The sequence below is a fragment of the Nansenia antarctica genome (genome assembly GCF_963989245.1).
Source record: "Nansenia antarctica genome assembly, chromosome: 5".
NCBI lineage: Eukaryota > Metazoa > Chordata > Actinopteri > Argentiniformes > Microstomatidae > Nansenia > Nansenia antarctica.
In genome coordinates, this window is record NC_137690.1 from 49,838,036 (window position 1) to 49,859,602 (window position 21,567).

The 21,567-nt window shown below is 42.6% G+C and overlaps 1 pseudogene across 1 annotated transcript in view; it reads left to right on the top strand.

Annotated features, from left to right (window-relative positions):
- The window catches only part of LOC308157013 (multiple epidermal growth factor-like domains protein 11), an 80,598-nt pseudogene extending 65,579 nt beyond the window's left edge, over window positions 1–15,019 (top strand). The window contains exons 15-21 of the transcript in view: window positions 8,190–8,318; window positions 8,659–8,787; window positions 9,288–9,416; window positions 9,981–10,109; window positions 11,143–11,379; window positions 14,222–14,485; window positions 14,814–15,019. The product of the transcript in view is annotated as a multiple epidermal growth factor-like domains protein 11 (transcript). The remainder of the gene's footprint in view (window positions 1–8,189; window positions 8,319–8,658; window positions 8,788–9,287; window positions 9,417–9,980; window positions 10,110–11,142; window positions 11,380–14,221; window positions 14,486–14,813) is intronic.
- Window positions 15,020–21,567: the final 6,548 nt, after the last annotated feature.

Consider the following 21,567-nt stretch of genomic DNA (forward strand, 5'->3'; position numbering starts at 1 on the left):
ATACTGTAATCTGATAGGACATACTGTAATCTGATAGGACATACTGTAATCTGATAGGACATACTGTAATCTGACAGGACATACTGTAATCTGACGGGACATACTGTAATCTGATAGGACATACTGTAATCTGATAGGGTATACTGTAATATGACAGGACATACTGTAATCTGACAGGACATACTGTAATCTGATAGGACATACTGTAATCTGACAGGACATACTGTAATCTGACAGGACATTGTAATATGACAGGACATACTGTAATCTGATAGGACATACTGTAATCTGATAGGACATACTGTAATCTGATAGGGTATACTGTAATCTGATAGGACATACTGTAATCTGACAGGACATACTGTAATATGATTGGGTATACTGTAATCTGATAGGACATACTGTAATCTGACAGGACATACTATAATCTGACAGGACATACTGTAATCTGATAGGACATACTGTAATCTGATAGGACATACTGTAATCTGACAGGACATACTGTAATCTGATAGGACATACTGTAATCTGATAGGACATACTGTAATCTGACGGGACATACTGTAATCTGATAGGACATACTGTAATCTGACAGGACATACTGTAATCTGACAGGATTTACTGTAATCTGACAGGACATACTGTAATCTGACAGGACATACTGTAATCTGACAGGACATTGTAATATGACAGGACATACTGTAATCTGATAGGACATACTGTAATCTGATAGGACATACTGTAATCTGATAGGGTATACTGTAATCTGATAGGACATACTGTAATCTGACAGGACATACTGTAATATGATAGGGTATACTGTAATCTGATAGGACATACTGTAATCTGACAGGACATACTATAATCTGACAGGACATACTGTAATCTGATAGGACATACTGTAATCTGATAGGACATACTGTAATCTGACAGGACATACTGTAATCTGATAGGACATACTGTAATCTGATAAGGTATACTGTAATCTGATAGGACATACTGTAATCTGATAAGGTATACTGTAATCTGATAGGACATACTGTAATCTGATAGGACATACTGTAATCTGACAGGACATACTGTAATCTGACAAGACATACTGTAATCTGATAGGACATACTGTAATCTGATAGGACATACTGTAATCTGACAGGACATACTGTAATCTGATAGGACATACTGTAATCTGATAGGACATACTGTAATCTGACAGGACATACTGTAATCTGATAGGACATACTGTAATCTGATAGGACATACTGTAATCTGATAGGGTATACTGTAATCTGATAGGACATACTGTAATCTGATAGGACATACTGTACTCTGATTACAGAGGATGTGCGGCTCATCCTCTCCTCTACTAGCCACAGTGCTATCAAGTAACCTGGATGAAATATACATGAAATATACATGAAATATACATACTACTTCTGATAACAGATCTGTTCATGAATTAGAGAGAGGCTGTGGGCAGATATAGAATTCACTTTCTTGTTCTTCAGCACGGCCTAATAAATATATATATAAATATAGCTAATATGCTAAAGTAAGGTATTATAAATGGTAGTCATTTGTCAAGTAGACAATACTTAAAGGCTTGTTCGGTCATGGGACGAAGGCTCTCCAAAAACGTACAATTTTTCAATGTTTCATTTTTAATAGAGACCTAATACTAATATAATACTTAATACTGGGTTAGAATGGAATCCACCACATGCAAATGTAACATGGGCTTTGAGAGACTTGAAACAGCATCTCAGAGCAAGATAAGTCCATTGAAATATTTTTTTTAGTAACAAAAAAAAAAAGTCTTAACTCAGAAAACTAGCCTTGATCCCAGACAGACCGCTCTTTATTTTTACATCCTCTTTGCACACTCGTACTCCTTCACAGCTAAAACACCTTTTATTCGAGTATCGGTGTCCAGCGCAGGTGAAACACCTGTTAATTCCTCCCTCCGTCTAAGAAGGAGAAAGGCTTCCTCCCCAGGTTCTGTACTAAATGGAATCTTAAATTAAATTGGCAGTAGGAGTCAGCGGTGTGAAATATTCATCCTCATTCCAAATGCACACAAGAGAAAGTCTTAATTCTGCCGTGCTGCATTAGCCATGCAGCTGCTCGGTGCTGTGTCTTACTGAGGGCTGGATGGATGGGAGCCTAATTGGGGGGGCTCAATAAATCACTATCTTTAGCATCTGGAGCCATCGACTTAAGAGTTAACCCTTTACTGGTCTGTCTGGACTCATGTTGGAAGGAAGTGCTACAGTGAGTGTTTGGTTGAAGGTCATGATGCTAATAAGGAAGTGGTAGGTGAGTGTTAGGTTGATAGGTTGTTAGGCATCATAGTGGTGGCCTAGTGCAGGGGTCTTCAACCTTTTCAGCCCAAGGACCCCTTGGACGAGAGACAACCAGAACAGGGACCCCCACATGTAATAACAATTTTTACATGTCACATTTTAAGGCCTATAATAACTTTATTCACCTTATTAACCTATTTTGTCACGACCAGAGGTAGGACCCAAACGCTGACACAGGTGAACAGGTAAGAGTTAAATAATAAAGGTTTATTTCTAGTAACAAGGCTGATGGGAATAGGCAGGTGGGTCGTCAGGCAGGCGGGAGGTCAGGCAGGAGGAAGGGTCGACAGACAGGTGGGGAATCAAGCAGGAAGAATGGTCGGCAGGCAGGTGGAGTAGTCGGCAGACAGGCAGGGGGTCAGACAGGAGGAGTAGTCGGCAGACAGGCAAACTCAGCACTCATTTCTTTAGCGGCGAGGGATTCTCTGTGCAGCATGCAGTGAGTCCACATCACTTTGGGGGCGACTTTTCTGACAAGCGCCATCAGTCCACTCTTTTGCCCAGTCATAGCGCGCGCACCGTCGGTACACACCGCAACACACTTTGCCCAACGTACGTCATTTTCACCGAAAAAGTCATCAATCACTTTGAAAATGTCAGCACTTGTTGTGCGTTCAGGAAGCTTCTTACAAAACAAGAACTCTTCACACATTTCGTCTTGGTCAACAAAGCGCACAAATGCCAAGAGCTGTGCGTCTTTGGAGATGTCCACTGATTCATCCAATTGGAGTGCAAATGCCTCCGCCGTTTGTAATTTCTCAATTAACTGCACCCTCACATCCGATGCCATTTCACCAATTTGCCGAGCAATTGTTGTGTCTGACAATGGGATAGTCTTCAACTTTTCTGCACATGAATGAATGAATGGACTTTATTGTCATTGCTACAGTACAGGTACCAAACAACGAAATTTAGGAGGGGTGGCTCCCCTGGTGTTAGGAAAGGGAGAAAAAAAAAACTTTAAAAAAAATCACAAGAAGGGAAGGAGCTGGTTTACATAAATAAAGGCTATGTACACAATCCACTGTACTATACTGTACAGATAGACGACTAGGGTTGTCATATTGCACAATAGTATTGTTTCACGTTATTTAAAGTGTCACAGTTTGCAGGCTTGAAATGTACATGTTTGTGCCTCAGCACTACACCTGATTTTTACGCGAAGAGCAACTTGATATGAGGCTTTCAAAGCAAGCTCACCGACTTTCGCAGATTTTCTTATCATTGTCTGTTGGCCTTGGAGAGAGTGCAGACGAGCCTGAAAGTAGTCCAGTGCTCTATCTTGTAAGTGGCCATGATTCGTCTCCAAGTGTCGTTGCAGCTTTGATGGCTTCATGCTTTCGTTTGAGAGCGTCGCCGCACAAACAACACAGACCGGCAATTCCACTCCTTCGGTTTCTTTGAAAGTAAATCCAAACTTTAGGTACACTTCTGAATATTTTCGGGACTTTTCTCTTTTGCGTTTATCTGCCCCTGGGGCAGGCGCTGCTGGGGCCGAGGTGGAAGGAGTAGGCCTAGCCGTTGGATCTCGAGCTCGAGGTCTCGTTACTGTTACAAATGTATCCATCCTGCTTCACTAATTAATAGTAGTAACTAATAATGTGAAGTTATAATATAATTATTGGACTCGGACAACTTGCGCACGTTTAACTCAACCAGTTTAATCAACACTCAGCTTCAACAGTGCCTCGGGTCATTACCCATAATGCAAATAGTAAATAGTACATTTTTATTGTAAATAGTTTTTTGTCAAAAGTAGCTTATTATTGCCTATTAATGCTTGTAGTTTACTCAATATAACTTTTGTTATATTTTTTAATTGTCACAAATTATTTTGGTGAAAATTGTAAATTATTCCGAATTTTTTTGGCGGACCCCCTGCAGTACCTCTGCGGACCCCCTAGGGGTCGCGGACCCCCGGTTGAAGACCACTGGCCTAGTGGATAGTGGGTTGTGAGTTCAAACCAGAGGTTTTTGACGGTAAGATTGAAGAATCAGAGTGAAGGTAATGATGCTATGTATTGAAGTGGTACAGTACAGTGTGTGTTCGGTTGAAGATCGTGAAGCTGTTGACTATGAGTCATACCTTCACAGGGTATGACTTGACCTCCATGCTCTCCACTCATGAAATCATAAATCATAATAATAACGTAAATTTATAGAGTGCCTTTCAGGGGACCCACGGTCGCTTTACAGAGAAACAAGAAAATAACAAAAACAGTCAGACAAACAGACAGGCAAACAAAAACAACAACAGAACTAGGGATCGAAGGCCTTGGCAAACAGGTGGGACTTGAGGGACTTGTTTTAAAGGACTCCAGGGTGGGGATGTTGCGGATCGCTGCAGGGAGAGAGCTCCAGAGGGACATTCAAGGGTCAGTATGGCCTTCTCTCTTCCTGTGTTCTCTATTCCTCACAGAGAACAATACATACAAACATGTCAACTACAGGCCACTGATATTCAGTCTAACAGCACGACCTCAAGTGTGATGCTTTTATACAGCAGTTCTACAGCGCCATTTATTAGTTAACAGTAATAAGAGACAACAGATTATGATTTGTTTGTTTATTTAATCATAAAAATTCCGCAACTGAACTTCAAATGGACTGTTGCCTAGTAACCTGAACACAAACAATGTAGTCTAATTAACGGTCATTTAGTAGAACATTTGTGCGGCGGAGTGATACATATAGTTAAAAGTCCCAGTGCTGTTATACTGTATATCGGCACTCATGGAATGCCTCTTGTCCAATCAAATTACTTAATTGGAACTAACTGTTGTATAATATATTATATTACAATCAAGTTAACACACAGCCTAACAAATATAGCATAACGTAAGCCTTCTCTAGGCACACAAACGTCGGCTATAGGCCCTGTAATAATATATGCCATTTCTCTGCCTTTTTTTATCCAAAGCAACATACATTGCAGTGTGTGCATACATTTTCCCTATATACTGTATATATATATGTGTGTGTGTGTACCCAGCAGGAATCAAACCCACAACCTAAGCGTTATTAACACCATGCTCAAAAATCACATATAGGCCCTACTTGGTTAATTTGTATTATTTCTTCTGAAGTGGGCTGTCAAAAGGAGTAGTGTGTGAAATGAACGCACTCTGCACTCACACGGTTGTTGAACCCGGTGTGTCCATTGTGAGCGCTTCAAAGCCCTTTCCTGCCCATATTAACTGAATTCCAAGGTCGCATGTACAGTTTCAGCATAAACCAGTATGGTACGCTACAACAGCACACACACACACACACACACACACACACACACACACACACACACACAAACACACAAACACACACACACACACACACACACATACACACACACACACACACACACACACACACACACACACACATACACTGAGCATTGCTGATTGATCATGCAGATAATAGAGGAGAGAAAGCTGTATCTAAGCCAGATTTAACATATAAACAGTTCCATTCCACATCATGCTGTTCATAACATATGACATCATTTGTTATAATTGAAAACATTTGAATAACCCGGTTTACCGCTATCCAACCCTGATGTTAGTTTAGGGCGGCAGTGTCCACTATGGAACAGTAACTGGTGAATGAGTAAAGACTCATATATGAATGAGTAAAGACTCATATGTGAATGAGTAAAGACTCATTTGTGAATGAGTAAAGACTCATATGTGAATGAGTAAAGACTCATATATGAATGAGTAAAGACTCATTTGTGAATGAGTAAAGACTCATTTATGAATGAGTAAAGACTCATATTTGAATGAGTAAAGACTCATACGTGAATGAGTAAAGACTCATATATGAATGAGTAAAGACTCATATATGAATGAGTAAAGACTCATATATGAATGAGTAAAGACTCATATATGAATGAGTAAAGACTCATATGTGAATGAGTAAAGACTCATATGTGAATGAGTAAAGACTCATATATGAATGAGTAAAGACTCATATGTGAATGAGTAAGGACTCATTTGTGAATGAGTAAAGACTCATATGAATGAGTAAAGACTCATATGTGAATGAGTAAAGACTCATATATGAATGAGTAAAGACTCATATGTGAATGAGTAAAGACTCATATGTGAATGAGTAAAGACTCATATATGAATGAGTAAGGACTCATATGAATGAGTAAAGACTCATATGTGAATGAGTAAAGACTCATATGTGAATGAGTAAAGACTCATATATGAATGAGTAAAGACTCATATGTGAATGAGTAAAGACTCATTTGTGAATGAGTAAAGACTCATATGAATGAGTAAAGACTCATATATGAATGAGTAAGGACTCATATGAATGAGTAAAGACTCATATGTGAATGAGTAAAGACTCATATGTGAATGAGTAAAGACTCATATATGAATGAGTAAAGAATCATATATGAATGAGTAGAGACTCATATGTGAATGAGTAAAGACTCATATGTGAATGAGTAAAAACTCATATATGAATGAGTAAGGACTCATATGAATGAGTAAAGACTCATATGTGAATGAGTAAAGACTCATATATGAATGAGTAAAGACTCATATGTGAATGAGTAAAGACTCATATATGAATGAGTAGAGACTCATATATGAATGAGTAAAGACTCATATATGAATGAGTAGAGACTCATATGTGAATGAGTAAAGACTCATATATGAATGAGTAAAGACTCATATGTGAATGAGTAAAGACTCATATATGAATGAGTAAAGACTCATATGTGAATGAGTAAAGACTCATATGTGAATGAGTAAAGACTCATATATGAATGAGTAAAGACTCATATGAATGAGGTTGAATCTAATCTAAGATGAGCACATTCATTACACAGAGTACTGAGAAAGTACTGAGACAATGAAATGCAGTTTGGCATCTAACCAGATAGTGGCATGAGGGCAAAAAAAGACATGCTAATGTAGACAGTGTATTAAGGTATTACAGTGTAAGGTATTACAGTGAGTATAAATAAACAAATGTAATAAGTGAATATACATGAGATGAATATCAATACGATATACAGTTGAACAAGGGCAATATTACATATATGTACGAGTTTTTGTTTTTCAGTCCTTAGTGTAGCAGTGTCTCATTAACATCCAAGCAAATCAGCGCACACACTGGAACTGAGATGACAGTATTTGTGTCCATATTGGTTTCACCGTTCAGAAATGACAACACTTTCTATGCATAGGTCTTATGCTGTAAATCTTGGGTACTATAGATCCTTTTTTCTCTCGCAATCACTACATCATATTTATCATATAAGTCCACAAGACTGTTTTCCAGACCTCTGCAGATTTTTCTGGTAGTTTTCTTTTGACCAAACGGTAACCTGAGCATCCTTTATGAGTATGAGTGGTGTGATGAACGAGTGGTTTGCCCCATGCGGTGGAGCCTCTGTAGTTGGGCTGGTGACATATATGGTGACATGTATATCCTGCTGATGGTTTAGTCTCTGACACATTCACACCCACCTCCTGGAGTGTGGGACATCAGTGGGACGTCAGTTGTTTTGAGGGTTTTCTTAATTATGTGCAAAACATGCCATCAAATAAAAGCTGAGAATCTCATCTTCAACCTCACAGTAATTTGTTTGACAATACACTTATGGAGTTGATTACATTACTACAGCTTGTGGAGGAAGTTCCTACTGCGCAACGGTGTTATGCTTTCTATGTACAGTCTTTGTTAAGTCCTGTACTACTCTGACTCGCATGAAAATTATGTGTGTGTGTGTGTGTGTGTGTGTGTGTGTGTGTGTCTGTGTGTGTGTGTCTGTCTGTGTGTGTGTGTGTGTGTGTGTGTGTGTGTGTGTGTCAGTGTGTTCCAGTGGCAGGTATGGGAAGGCCTGTGCTGAGGTGTGTGTGTGCACCAACAACAGCACCTGTAACCCCATCGATGGCTCCTGCCAGTGCTACCCAGGCTGGGTAGGAGAGGACTGCTCCAAGGGTAGGAACTCTCTCACTTCATCAAGCTCTCTCTCTCTCTCTCTCTCTCTCTCCTTCTCTCTCTGTATTAACCTCTCCCTCTTTCTTGATCTGTCCTGATCTTTCTCTCTCTCTCTATTTCTTTCTCTCTCTCTCTCTCGCTCTTTCTCTCTCCCTCTTAATCTCGAACTCTTTCTTGATCTGTCCTGACCTTTCTCTCTCTCTCTGTCTTAACCTCTACGTTTCTCCCTACACCTTTCTTTCTCCTTCTCTCTCTCTCGCACCTATTTTTGTCTTGAGTGTACAGTAATTCAGTGTAATTATGTGTGTGTGTGTGTGTATGTGTGTGGTGTGTCCCACAGCGTGTATTCAGGGGTCGTGGGGTCCTGACTGCATCCACACCTGTAACTGCCACAACGGGGCCCAGTGCAGCGCTGCGGACGGAGAGTGTAGCTGCAGCGCAGGCTGGACCGGACTGTACTGCACTCAACGTAGGGCCACACACACACACTCTACCATAACACACACTTACACACACACTACCATAACACACACATACCTAACCCTACACATCACACAGACATATACTGCCATCTATTGGCAGCCCTTTGTAATGGCATCATGTATGTGTCTACTATGTATCTCAGCTCCGCTCCCTCAGGATTCTTTGCTTGTGTGTGTGTGTGGGTGTGTGTGTGTGCGTGCGGGTGTGCGCGTGCATGCATCTGTGTTAGTGTGTGTGTGCGTGCGTGTTTCTTTTTTTCTTTTTTTTGTGGGGTAGTCCCACTCATATTTTTCATTTTATTTGACAGATACAGTGAAGATTTAGACAGGAAGGATGGGTGAGAGAGAGAGGAGGGATGACATGCAGGATATGTCCCCGGCCGGAATCGAACCGGGGACCCTGCGGTTACATGGTCAGCGCTTAACCCGCTACGCCACCTAAGCGCCCCATGTGTGTGTGTTTCTGACGTACGTCTCTGTATTCCAGGCTGTCCGTCAGGGTTCTTTGGCAGTGAGTGTTCAGAGGTGTGTCGCTGTCAGAACGGCGCCGACTGTGACCACATCACTGGACAGTGCTCCTGCAGGACAGGCTTCATTGGATACAGCTGTGAACAGAGTAGGTTTCAACACTGTGTGTGAGTGTGAGTGTGAGTGTGAGTGTGAGTGTGAGTGTGAGTGTGTGTGTGTGTGTGTGAAAGTGAGAGTGTGAGTGTGAGTGTGAGTGAGTGAGTGTGTGTCTCACAGTGGATTTGTTGAGACGGCTGGGCAGGTGCGTGAGCGTGAGCGTGTGCGTGTGCGTGTGCGTGTGCGCACTATGTACTGTGGCTCTCCTAAAATAAGCTCAAATGCAGTGATGTCTTCAAGTTATTCAATAAGCTGAATTGAGTCCATTGAGTGCCATGATAATAGTTTTTCAAACTTGATTTGTATACATACATACAGTCTTGTCTTCGCAGGGCCCACATTGCTGAATCTATGCGATGTATGACCACTAGAGGGGAGGGGGGCTACTCAACAACCCCTTTTGGCATTTTTACCCCCTCCTGCCCCTACTGTACTGTTGTCGTCTTTTTAAACTGTGAACAACTTTTATAACTGTCTTTCTACTTGTGCAAATAAACGAAACTAAACTAAACCTATTGCCTAATCTCTCCCTCCCTCTCTCTCTCTCTCTCCTCAGAGTGTCCTCCCGGTACATTTGGCTACGGTTGCCAGCAGTTGTGTGAGTGTTTGAACAACGCCACATGTGACTATGTGACAGGAACCTGCTACTGCAGTATAGGATACAAAGGCATCCGCTGTGACCAAGGTGAGCCTACTGCTTCTGATAAGCATGATGTTTATAATGCATAGTGGGCCGGTTTCACAGACAATGCTTGAGTCTAATCCTAGACTAAAAAGAAAGGGGGGGAGATTCAAAGTTTGTCATTGTACAGAGTATGAACGAAATGCATTTATGCTATAGAGTGGGCATCTAGGCAGTGGGTGACAGCCATTGAAGGCGACCGTGGAGCAATTAGGGGTTTAGTGCCTTGCTCAGGGACACTTCGACACGTGGCCAGTCGGGGATTTGAAACACTGCAAGCTGCCGACTTTGGGATCATTAGACGCTGGCTCTACCAGCTGAGCCACAGCCGCCCCATGCATCTTTAAAAAAAAGCATCTTCAGTGGAGATTTGACATTGAAAGTGTGATTTAGTCCAGGACTAGGCTTAAGCCTTGTCTGTGAAACCTAGCCCATGTTTGTAGGAGTAGTTTAAACTTGCTAGGAATGGATCTTTGAGTACCTTAAAAAAAAGTTTGTTCATGCATAATGTGTGTTTAAGTGTACTTATGGTGATGTTGTATGTATGTTAAGAATATTTATGTGGGGGTGCTTAGCGGCGTAGCACACTAATGTGCATACCACATAATTGGCTCAAGGGAAAACTGTTGCGCCTTGCTGTGTCCTTTTTCTTCCAATGATTGGTAGCAGCTGCGGTAGTTTCGAAAAATAGCGAGACAGTGAGAGTAGAGAAACTCGCACTCTGCATAAACTTTAAGGAAAAACTCCTTAGACAGAGATTTAGAATTTCGATTTCGATTTCTTTTCTTTATTTTGTCAAGTTTATGCAGAGTGCAAGTTTCTCTACTCTCACTGTCATACCACATAATTGCAAGGTTCCCTGGTTCGATTCCGACCCTCAACATATCTTGCATGTCATCCCTCCTCTCAATCTCTACTGTCCCTATCCCAATAAAGCAGAAATGAATGGGGAAAGTGTGTCCAAACTTTTGACTGGTAATGTATATATATATATCTTTTTTAAATGGTGTATTTATGCAAACGCATCTCCCCCCAGCGGCGTTGATGATGGAGGAGCTGAACCCCTACACCAAGATCAGCCCCGCCCTGGCGTCGGAGCGGCAGTCTGCGGGCGCCGTCCTGGGCATCATCTTCCTCCTCCTCCTCATCGTCACCATGCTGGGGCTGGTGGTGTGGTACCGCCACCGTCAGCGGGAGAAGGGCCACCACCACATGCCCACGGTGTCCTACACCCCCGCCCTCAGGATCACCGGCACAGACTACTCTCTCTCCGGTGAGTCACAACTCTCTCACTCTTCTCTCTCTCTCTATCTCCTTCTCCCTCTGTCTTAACTTCTACCCCTTTCTTGATCTGTCCTGATCTTTTTCTCCCTACACCTTTCTCTCTACTTTTCTTTCTCCTGCTCCTTCTCTCTCTCTCTCTCTCTCTCTCTCTCTCTCTCTCTCTCTCACACTCTCAGACTACTCATTTCCTCCCACGGCAGTTGTCCATTCCTCCCACTCTGGTGAGGCTTCGCCAATCTAATCAACTGTTCCTTCACCTGTGATGTTTTCTCTTCCGCTGTTGTTTACCTCGGCTACCACCTCCATGCTCCCAGACATGCTGGGATGTTTTTGTCTGGGATGTCAATGGGTCTGGGGCCCTGACAGCAACGTGTTCCCCATTAACTCTCCTTCATTCCGTTTCTGAAAACCCCCTTCTCCACCCACAGAACACGACCACTCTAACCCCGGTCTTTCTTACAGCTCAGCTTTGCTAATACCCAAATGGAAGTGGTTGTCATGCTGCGTGCCTGTGTGTGTTTGGGTGTGATAAGCAACACGGTGTGTGTGGTGTGTGTGTGTTCTCTGTGTGTGTAGCAGGGCTGCAGTGTGCAGGCCTTCTCTCCTCCCCAGAGTCCTCTCCAAGTGTTGCTGCTGCTGCCACCAGCCAGTGTTTCTCCAACCCCAGCTACCACACCCTGGGGCCCTGCACCTACGCAGCCCACTACGCCAAGCCTGACAAGACCACCAGAGCCAAGGTGGGTCTCACGAGACTTATCCAAATCTTGATTTTCCTTTAGCGACGTTGATGGAATTCCCCCCCCTGGTCTCAGGCAGGGTTACCTCATCACGAGAGTGTGATTCCAAATCACCTCCACCAGGCGCATCGTTAGCCCTGGGCTTTGGGGACTCGAGCCCCCCTATGTTCTCTGGATAACCCCCGGGGTCTTTTTTCCTGGGGAAACTAAAATGAAGAAATCTACCGCATCGCCATCGATTTAGCACAAGCTACCACCCGTCAATCAAAGATTCATGCACACGCACACACACACGCACACACCCACATGCACACACACACACACACACACACACACACACACACACACACATACACACATATTTACCCCCCCTCCCCGTCAACGAAACGTGAGTTGGGCTAAGCCCCCGATGTTTCAAGATCCCCAACCTCCAGTACACACACATGTACAGATAGTGGATAGAATAAGTGCTGTTTTACTTTCTTGAACTGGGGAGAAACACACTCACTCTACCGTTTACTGAAACCCATGTACTGTAAATCACTTTGTTTACCAATAAAACCACATTAGGATGGGCACTTTTTGTAGTTTAAGTCATTCAGTGCCGAGGGTGAATAACGTCACCCAAACTGTCAACATTCTAGAGTGCCAAGGGTGACTTTATTCACCAAAAATGTCTCAATTATAATGCTTCATTTTCTTGCCAACCAAAGTATTGTTTCTCGGTAAACACCACATAAAACACTTGGCACTCTAGGTGGTGAGTGTCCCGGAATTCTTTGGCAGTTAGTGAGTTCTAAATCGATGGTGTGAGTCTTGGCAAGCGAGGAAACCCATTGAATTGAAACTCATTGAATGAGCTTTCCCTGAATTAGTGCTTTCTAATTATGATTATATGTTTCCCAGGTGAAAGCCAAGAGGGGCAACAGAAACAGTGCTCCGGAGTGGGGGGCCTACTGCAACCTGAACGAACTAGGTCAGTTTGAGTCCTCTAACTGTCCCCTAGCCCTGCCTCTGCTGGCTACCACCTTGTATGATGGTATCATTTGCTGAGTTTACCCTTAATAATTAACAAGGCATGACCTCTCCATCTGTGTTGTGTGTAGGTGTGTACTGCCTGGACAGACGCTACAGCTACCACGTAGAGCAGTGCTACAGAGGTACGGTACAGTATGGTACTCCTACCGGGCCTGGCCTGTGTGACATCACCATTCTCAGCCAATCCCGTTTCTCAAACAGTTCCTTATTAAAACCGCCATTTGTATTGCCTTTGCTTTGCTGGGTTTTTATTTACTAATGTATCCCTCTATAAAATCCTAATCCTAAAATAACTGCCTTTTCAATTATTGTTATTTTTATCGAAATGTTTAGTCTTGCATGTGGACCTATCTACAGTATACAGTACCTTGAGAACATGAAAGCTTTTTTGAAAACGCTCTGAGGTCTCTGTGTGTGTGTGTGTGTGTGTGTGTGTGTGTGTGTGTGTGTGTGTGTGTGTGTGTGTGTGTGTGTGTGTGTGTGTGTGTGTGTGTGTGTGGTGTGTGTGTGTGTGTGTGTGTGTGTATAAACCTGATACTTGTGTGTTCACCTGTGTGTTCACCTATGTGTGTGTATATAAACCAGTGTGTTCACCTGTGAGTGTGTGTGTGTGTGTGTGTGTGTGTGTGTGTGTGTGTGTGTGTGTGTGTGTGTGTGTGTGTGTGTGTGTGTGTGTGGGTGTCTCTCTGCAGGTCTGACCTCCGTCGATAGCCACCCTTCTGTGTGTTCCTCCACTGCTGGACTCCTGCTAACACACACTCCTGATCTCCCCCTGAATGCTGTCTATGTCTATTTCCCTTTGTCCTCTTAATTGTGTGCTGTTTACCTTGCTGTGTTCTGTATGATGTATGTTATACGTCAGGCTTCTCTCTTACTTTAAAGCAATGTTGATGTAATGAATACAGTACATGGATGTTGAAAGGCTTCATCCCTATATAATGTCACTGCAGACTTTCTGCTAAGTGTGGGCTATTTCCTCTTCCTCACTCTCTCTCTCTCTCTCTCTCTCTCTCTCTCTCTCTCTCCCTCCCTCTCTCTCTCTCTCTTTGTTGTCAGACTACATGAAGGGCTCTCTGTCCAGCACGTGCTCTCTGAACAGTGAGAACCCCTACGCCACCATCAACGACCCCCCAGGGCCCCAGGGGTCAAGGTCGTCAGGGTCAGGGGTCGGGGTCAGGCTGGCCTGTAAGCACTCTGAGAGCAGCTACGTCGAGATGAAGTCACCTGTCCACCAACAGATACCCTACTGCTCCTCCGCCATCGTCACTACCATCAACGCCACCACCACCGCCACAGCCAGCAGGAACGTCTATGACGTGGGTGAGTTAGAGGGGACGGAGGGATTCATTCAAATGTTCTCCCTCTAACTAACTGACTGCTATCGGCTATCTACTGTATATAGATAGTTTTTCTCTCTCTCTCACTGTGTTGACGTTGGTTTTTCTTTTCTTATACTTATACATGCTCAAAATGTCCCCTTTCTATAAGTCAAAAAGAGTTTTAAAAGTTTAAAAGTTTAAACGTTTTTCTCTATGTCTCTTTCTTCTCCATTACTCTGTCTCTATTCATCCTTCCATCTCTCTCTCTTTCTCCCTCCCTCTCTCTCTCTCTCTCTCTCTCTCTCTCTCTCTCTCTCTCTCTCTCTCAGAGCCTACAGACAGTGTTGTTATCCAGGGTGTGAATGGGTTGGTTGTGCCCTCCTACCCCCAGAACCCTTACGACCTGCCCAGGAACAGCCACATCCCCGGCCATTACGATCTCCTGCCCATGCGCCACAGCCCCACCAGCAGCCACAGCCACAGTCTCAGCCACAGTCCACCCCTGCAGGGAAGCCCCACCAGCTCTCTGCTATAGAGCAAACCGCCGTCTCCAAAATGGCGGGTCGGAAACTCACTCTTAGTGGGTTGTGGCCTGTTGCTCTTGGGTTGCCATGGCTACAGATGGTGTCCCTGTGGCTAGAGACAAAGACAAAACAATACCAGTGGCCAGACACCGTGTTATTGTTTTTCATTTTAGTGGGTCACAAGAACATTCAAAAGACTTAGGGAGGGTCACAGCTCCGAAAAACATTCGGGATCCACCACTTTTATCTGTTTGTGTGGGGGCCCTCTTTATTTACACAAGGCTCGGTGAAGGGGGGGGGCGGGGGTTCTTATCTCACTATTCTTTCTGAATTAATCTGTGGCTCTGGAGACAGTTTTGGATGCGGGATTGACTGTTTCATGGTAGATTTCAAAGCGTCATGGATGGAACTACGGTACAGACACTCCTGCATGGCGTCATCACTGAGTCTGTATCTGGTCTCTGACCCGACTAGAAGACCAGAGCAGGATCCGTTCTTCCCCAAAGACAAAGATGAGGACTGTGGCCCAGCCAACTCTCAGATGAGTGGACTATGATGGCATCGCTTTGGACCAGCACTGTACGGGTATTAGACAAGTGGACATAAGTCAGAAGTAAAAGCTGATCTATCTTTGAGAACACAACGGACCCTGACTAGGCTTTCTCTATTGTACATTGACATTTTGATATTAATATATAATAATAATAATAATTATTATTATTATTGACAACACTCATTTAGAACAGACATAGGGGTATGCAGTGTATCACTCATTTAGAACAAATATATCGTTAGCCTCATAGCATAATTGCCTAAGTCATGCTTCACTTGTGGTCAGCCCAGCCATCTTTGTATGTAGTGTCAAAAACGCCTATGTCAAAGAGATGACTTGGGCAGATAGTGATTTTGGAATGTAACAAGCATTCTGATAGGCTGATGGCATAGGTAATAATGCACAGTGAATCAGCAGTGTTAGGAGAGTAGAGTTAGGCAGATATCTCAATTTGACCGAAATATGACTTAGGGCCGCAATTATGTTATGAGGCTAATGATATGGGGGTATGCACTGTATCCCTCATCTTAAGGGGCCACCTCTCTGACACTGATTTGTCAAGCTCTCTTAGATGGGCGCAGTTACAGGAGAGTTGAAGGAGATAAGGAGACGCATCAGAACGTGTAGTCGCACGCCAGCTCAAAACAAGTATGCAGACTGACTCTGTCTGTGTGGTAATGTTCTTATTTCACGTTTACATATTGACATATTCGAGATCCTAAAAGATCCATATTTTCTCTTGTAAAAGTGATCTTTTTGTATTTATGTACAGTATAAAATGTAATGTACTCCATGTTTTCTTTACAGTAGTAACCCCATGGGCAAAACTGACGTTGTATTATTAACATTGTTTTGGGGGGTTTTATCATTGTATATATCGGTCATGCTGGAATTTTTAAAAATGTTTAAACAATGTGATAGTCATGATATAATAAGGCATATTATATCATAATATAATCACATATTGATTCCTAACCCAAGTAGTCTTGAGCCATCATACTAACTAATGCGGTATGTCCAGCTTTTGAATAATAATAATAATAATAATAATAATAATAATAATAACTTTAATTTCTACTGTATAGCGCCTTTCAAACAACCCATGGACACTTTACAATTCTAAGATGGTCAGACAGACAAAACAGAAAACAAACAAAGCAAAACTGAAACATTGACTAGGGGCTACAGGCCTTGGTGAACAGATGGGTTTTAAGGGCTGATTTGAAGGAGTCCAGGGGGCCGTTCCACTAACGTTGATTAGTATATCGGCGATTAAAATAAATCCTGCGATCAGGCAACTCGGGATTGGAATTCAAGCCTCAGGTGATTCCTCGAACGAGGATCAGGCTTGTGTCATGAGTGTTCACAGAACACCGGCTTAGAAATCCTCTATATGGGCGCGTGCACGCGGACATAAAGAGCCCCGAAGAGTCGATCTGTCGAAATGAAGATACTCCACTCTGCAGGGGTCCTACATTTGCGCAGCATTACGAATTATTGATCTTTATGAAGACGGAAAAATAAGATGTAAAATAGTGCAATACTGCCGCAATTAACAAGGCGAGGGAAATGGTTTGGCAAGAAATTGCTGACCGATTAAATGCGTAGGTCATACTAGCCCCAGTTATTGTTATATGTTCATATTTTAATAAATGAATATTTACTACTGTGGTGATATTAGCAGCAGGCTACAAACCGTCATATCGTCACAATGGCCTAGTGGTATCGCCCGCTGCCATAGTATTTATTCGTCATTTTAAGTCGGTGGTTCAAATCCCTCTTCAGACACACTTTTTACTGCATTTCGTTGTCTGAATCTAATCTAAAATCTAATCTAAAAAAGTATGTAGGCTATAAAATTATGGTGCAGGCTAATTTACAAGAACTGACACGATTACAATGGTGTTTGAAGCCTTTGCATGAAGGCTTAGGTTAAATGTAAAAAAATAATAATAACTTAAATCAAGTCTCGAACTCGCAATCTTCAGAACTCTAGCTGGTTGCCTTAACCACTGCACCAGCCAGACCGCTGTGACAAAAGCAATGCAAGTTGATAGACATACCTATTTATTTTATTTTATTTTTTACACTTTTTAATTTATTTATCGATCTATCTATCTATCACACTTTCAAAATATCAGGTTATCTATCACACAATCAAACTATATATCTATCGATCGATCACACTTTCAAATTATCAAATTATCTATCACACAGTCAAACTATCTATCTATCTATCTCGTGTGAAGTGGGAACTAATATTTCCTAAAAGACACTTGAGGAACTGTCGTTCGGGATGTAGTTTCCGCCTGTGAGCCTTTTTTGACGCACGCATTACCTTAGCCAGCCTGTAAGTCTGCTCGGGACCAGAATTACTCAGAAGGATATGTTGCATAGCAACCAAGCAGCGAATTATTTGAGCCACGTTGATGGAACCGACCGCAAGCTTATTTAAACCTGGATCAGAGTTAATCGCGTGGATCAGAGTTAATCTCGCTTAGTGGAACGGCCCCCAGGGTGGGGGCGTTGCGGATCACTATGGGGAGGGAGTTCCAGAGAGTAGGTGCGGCCACACTGAAGGCTCTGTCTCCAAAGGTCCTGTTTTGAGAACATAAAAAAAGGAGTTTGGATAGGAGGGGCACAGAACGAAAAAATAATCATCACATTCCAACCAACATGTGACTGAACAACAACCATCAAATAACAGCGTCAACCCAACATTACAACAGCTACAGACCTCCAGCGTTTGCATTATGTTCAAAAACAGTTCTCACAACTACAACGTCAGTTTGGTTCCTTTTTTGACCATTGCACAACTCTAACAACAAAAAATGCCCATGGGTTATGTGTGTTATGTGAAGTTAAAAAGCATGCATGCCAAATGATGTATATACATGTTTAAGTGTAGTTTACAGAGAATACCCTCATGTCCTAAGCCATTAGCACATCCTCTAACTGCTTCTGAACTTCATCCTTACTTTACCCTCTTGATTGTTCTCGCATTGAAATGATCCCCCATTTGAAATACGTAATAAGAATATGCAGTGATATGGGAGAAGAGAACTGAGTACTGTTCAGCAACAACATTGCTGCAATCATACTGATGGGCCCTGGACATCTGGCCCATATCCTAGTGGAAGTGTTGACGCTGTTGACTGTTGTTATATGGAGCATGAATGACGCAGGGCGGTGAAGCAGAGTGTGGATGACTAAACTGAACTGGGCTTGACTGTTTTTCCTCTGTCATGACTGATTTGATAAAAGCAACCATGTAGAATGAATCATCAGGGTTTTTCTATCTCCAGCAAAAACATACTGTCCAAGTTTGAGCATCGAGTTGGTTTGAATTACTCAATTATCTCCAGTTCCTATTTGACCCGGTGATAGTCAGATAAATACTATTCTGTATGGAACTTTCAATAATAAACACAGCACAGTTGGATTCATTGAACATCATCTACCCGGATATTCAATATACACCACTCTCTGGCTCTGTCTGGGTTGATATTGGGTTCATCACATATCTGCCAATAGCAAAAAGATGACATATTGACAATCATGTCGACTTCAGTTCTCAGTGAAAGGTCATGACCTATTCCCAATAAGGATGGAGTCCTGGTTGTTCTGCTCCTCTGTTTCTTTTTCCAACCGTAATAAACCATAATAATAAACTGTACCATAGCTCAGGGAATGATGTCATGTCTCATGTCGTGCTCAGCTATCTAATCTCCAGACGCCTCTCGTCTGGCAATGTGCACAATTGAGATAAACAGACTCTGCACAGGTCTCTATCGCTGACTGACAGTTTCAGTACTTCTCCGGGTATGATGACCAAACTGAAATGACTAGTTTCCTGCTATGTTATTTCCCACAAGTTTGGTATTTCATGATTCCCATGAAGGAAACTATCCCTCTCTATCAAGGACATTTATCAGTGATATCTGACACCTACTGCTCAGCCCCTACCTTTCTCTTCTACCTCAGCGAATAACACAAAGAGGAGCCCGTAGACATTTAAAAGGTTTATGACTGGTGCGCTTTATTAAGATGAATTGATAACTTAAGATATAAACACAATTGTACAATTTATCAATCTGTACAAAAACATAAAACCGTCTGTTTCGACTCCTCCCCCCACGTACACAACATATAATCCTCCAAATCTGTTGAAATGTCATCTTTTGACTTGTACACGTTTACAATTGGAATTACAATCAATTATAGTGACAGCATTTCATATTATCGTAGTTCGAAAAAAACAAAGAAGAAACAATTGTGAACCAAAACACAGTTTAAAAAAAAAAAAAACATAAACAGAGGTATATGAGAAAAAGATTTGAATTAACAATGTAAAAAAAAGAAAGAACGGGAAAAAAAACAAGAAGAAGGAATCACATCTCTCCACTTCCAGACTGTTAGCTAGCGGTATGACTTATCACAGGCTGACAGTGCCGTCTGTTAAAAACGCCATTGGCAAAGTCAGTCGGACTCACACACCAAAGAGCTACCTACTCTACCCTTCCTCTAAACACACACACACACACACACACACACACACGCACACATGCACACGCACACGCACACACAAATTGGGTTCAGGTGTTGTGTTTCCACCTAACAAACACCTCTACTATCACACATGGATGCAGCTACAGCCTAGCAGTTCAACAGGACACACACTCTTGAGTATCAATGGTTTGTTGCCGCAGGGACGTCCATCACAGCTCAATGACAGGTCAGAGAAACTAGGAGCTTAGTCCGGGGGTTATACACTTGTTATTAAGCATGTCATTCCAGCTGCAGCGCCCACAAGTGGATTGTCAACTACACATCACATCTAGCCTACGCCTCGACTTGACTTGACTTGAACATACATTACTACAGTATAACTCTGTTATCTGTCAAGAATAGGCAACATACATGGGGTATTATTACATGGAAGAAGCCTCAGCTAGCAGATTGCGTGGAATACTAATGATATACAGCAGCGACTATAAGGCATAACAATAACATTGTTGGGGCTATGGTGAAAAGCCATGCATCGTGTGGCGGTAGGAGGCAGCTTGGTGTACATTGGCTTTAATGTGAGTGTGACACTGGACCAGGGCTGTCTGCCCTCTCAACAACCCCTGGTTCTACCGTAACATCATAGGTCAACAGACCTGGAACAAAATACATTTTTAGATTTCGCATTTGATTTAATTTGCCTTCGCCTTTCGTTTTCCTCTCTCCGAGCGAAATCGAGTACATTACAAATGCTGTCAAGTATGTTGCGTATTTGACCCAGGTCTGGTAGGGAAGTAGGGAGTAACGCCTGTAGAGATTATGAACTGTAATGAGTTTTTAAGGAGGCACTGTGAAAAAGCTGGCCAGCATGACCTTGTGACCTTGTCCATTACTGAATAACAGCAATGCCCCCCCCCCCCCCCCGCCCCCAGCCCCCATGCTCTCCTCTAGACTAAGACGATGTCATAGATATACAAAATATGGAAATCGTTTCACCATACCCTTCTGATTGGCCTGAATGAATGTTGGCCATATGTGACAGCGGCTGGTGAAAGGGAGAACAAGTCGGCAACCAATCAAAATGTTCAGACTTTTATTTCGGGAAAAAACAGAAATACATTTCAACGTTGTTGAAAATCACCACACGTGCTATTCAAGCCAAAATATTGCAATGCAATATCGAGTAATCCCCACTGCTACCTAGTTAACTATAACACTTTACATTGTTAGCAGGCTCACAAAACAAGCTGTGTTAGTTGTCTAGCGAGTGTGTCATTGACTTTCAACAGCACTGAAATGTATTTACATTTTTCAAAAAAGTCTGAAGATTAAATCGGCTGCGACTTGTTACTCCTTTCACCAGCAGCTGTTACATATTGCTTACAGCTATCCAATCCTTGATCCATAGGAGTGCTTGAGGGGGTTGGGGGGAGAAATGTGGATCTCAAGACAGAGCTGGTGAGGGAGAGAGGGGGCTACTACGGTCCAACTGGGGTGTGT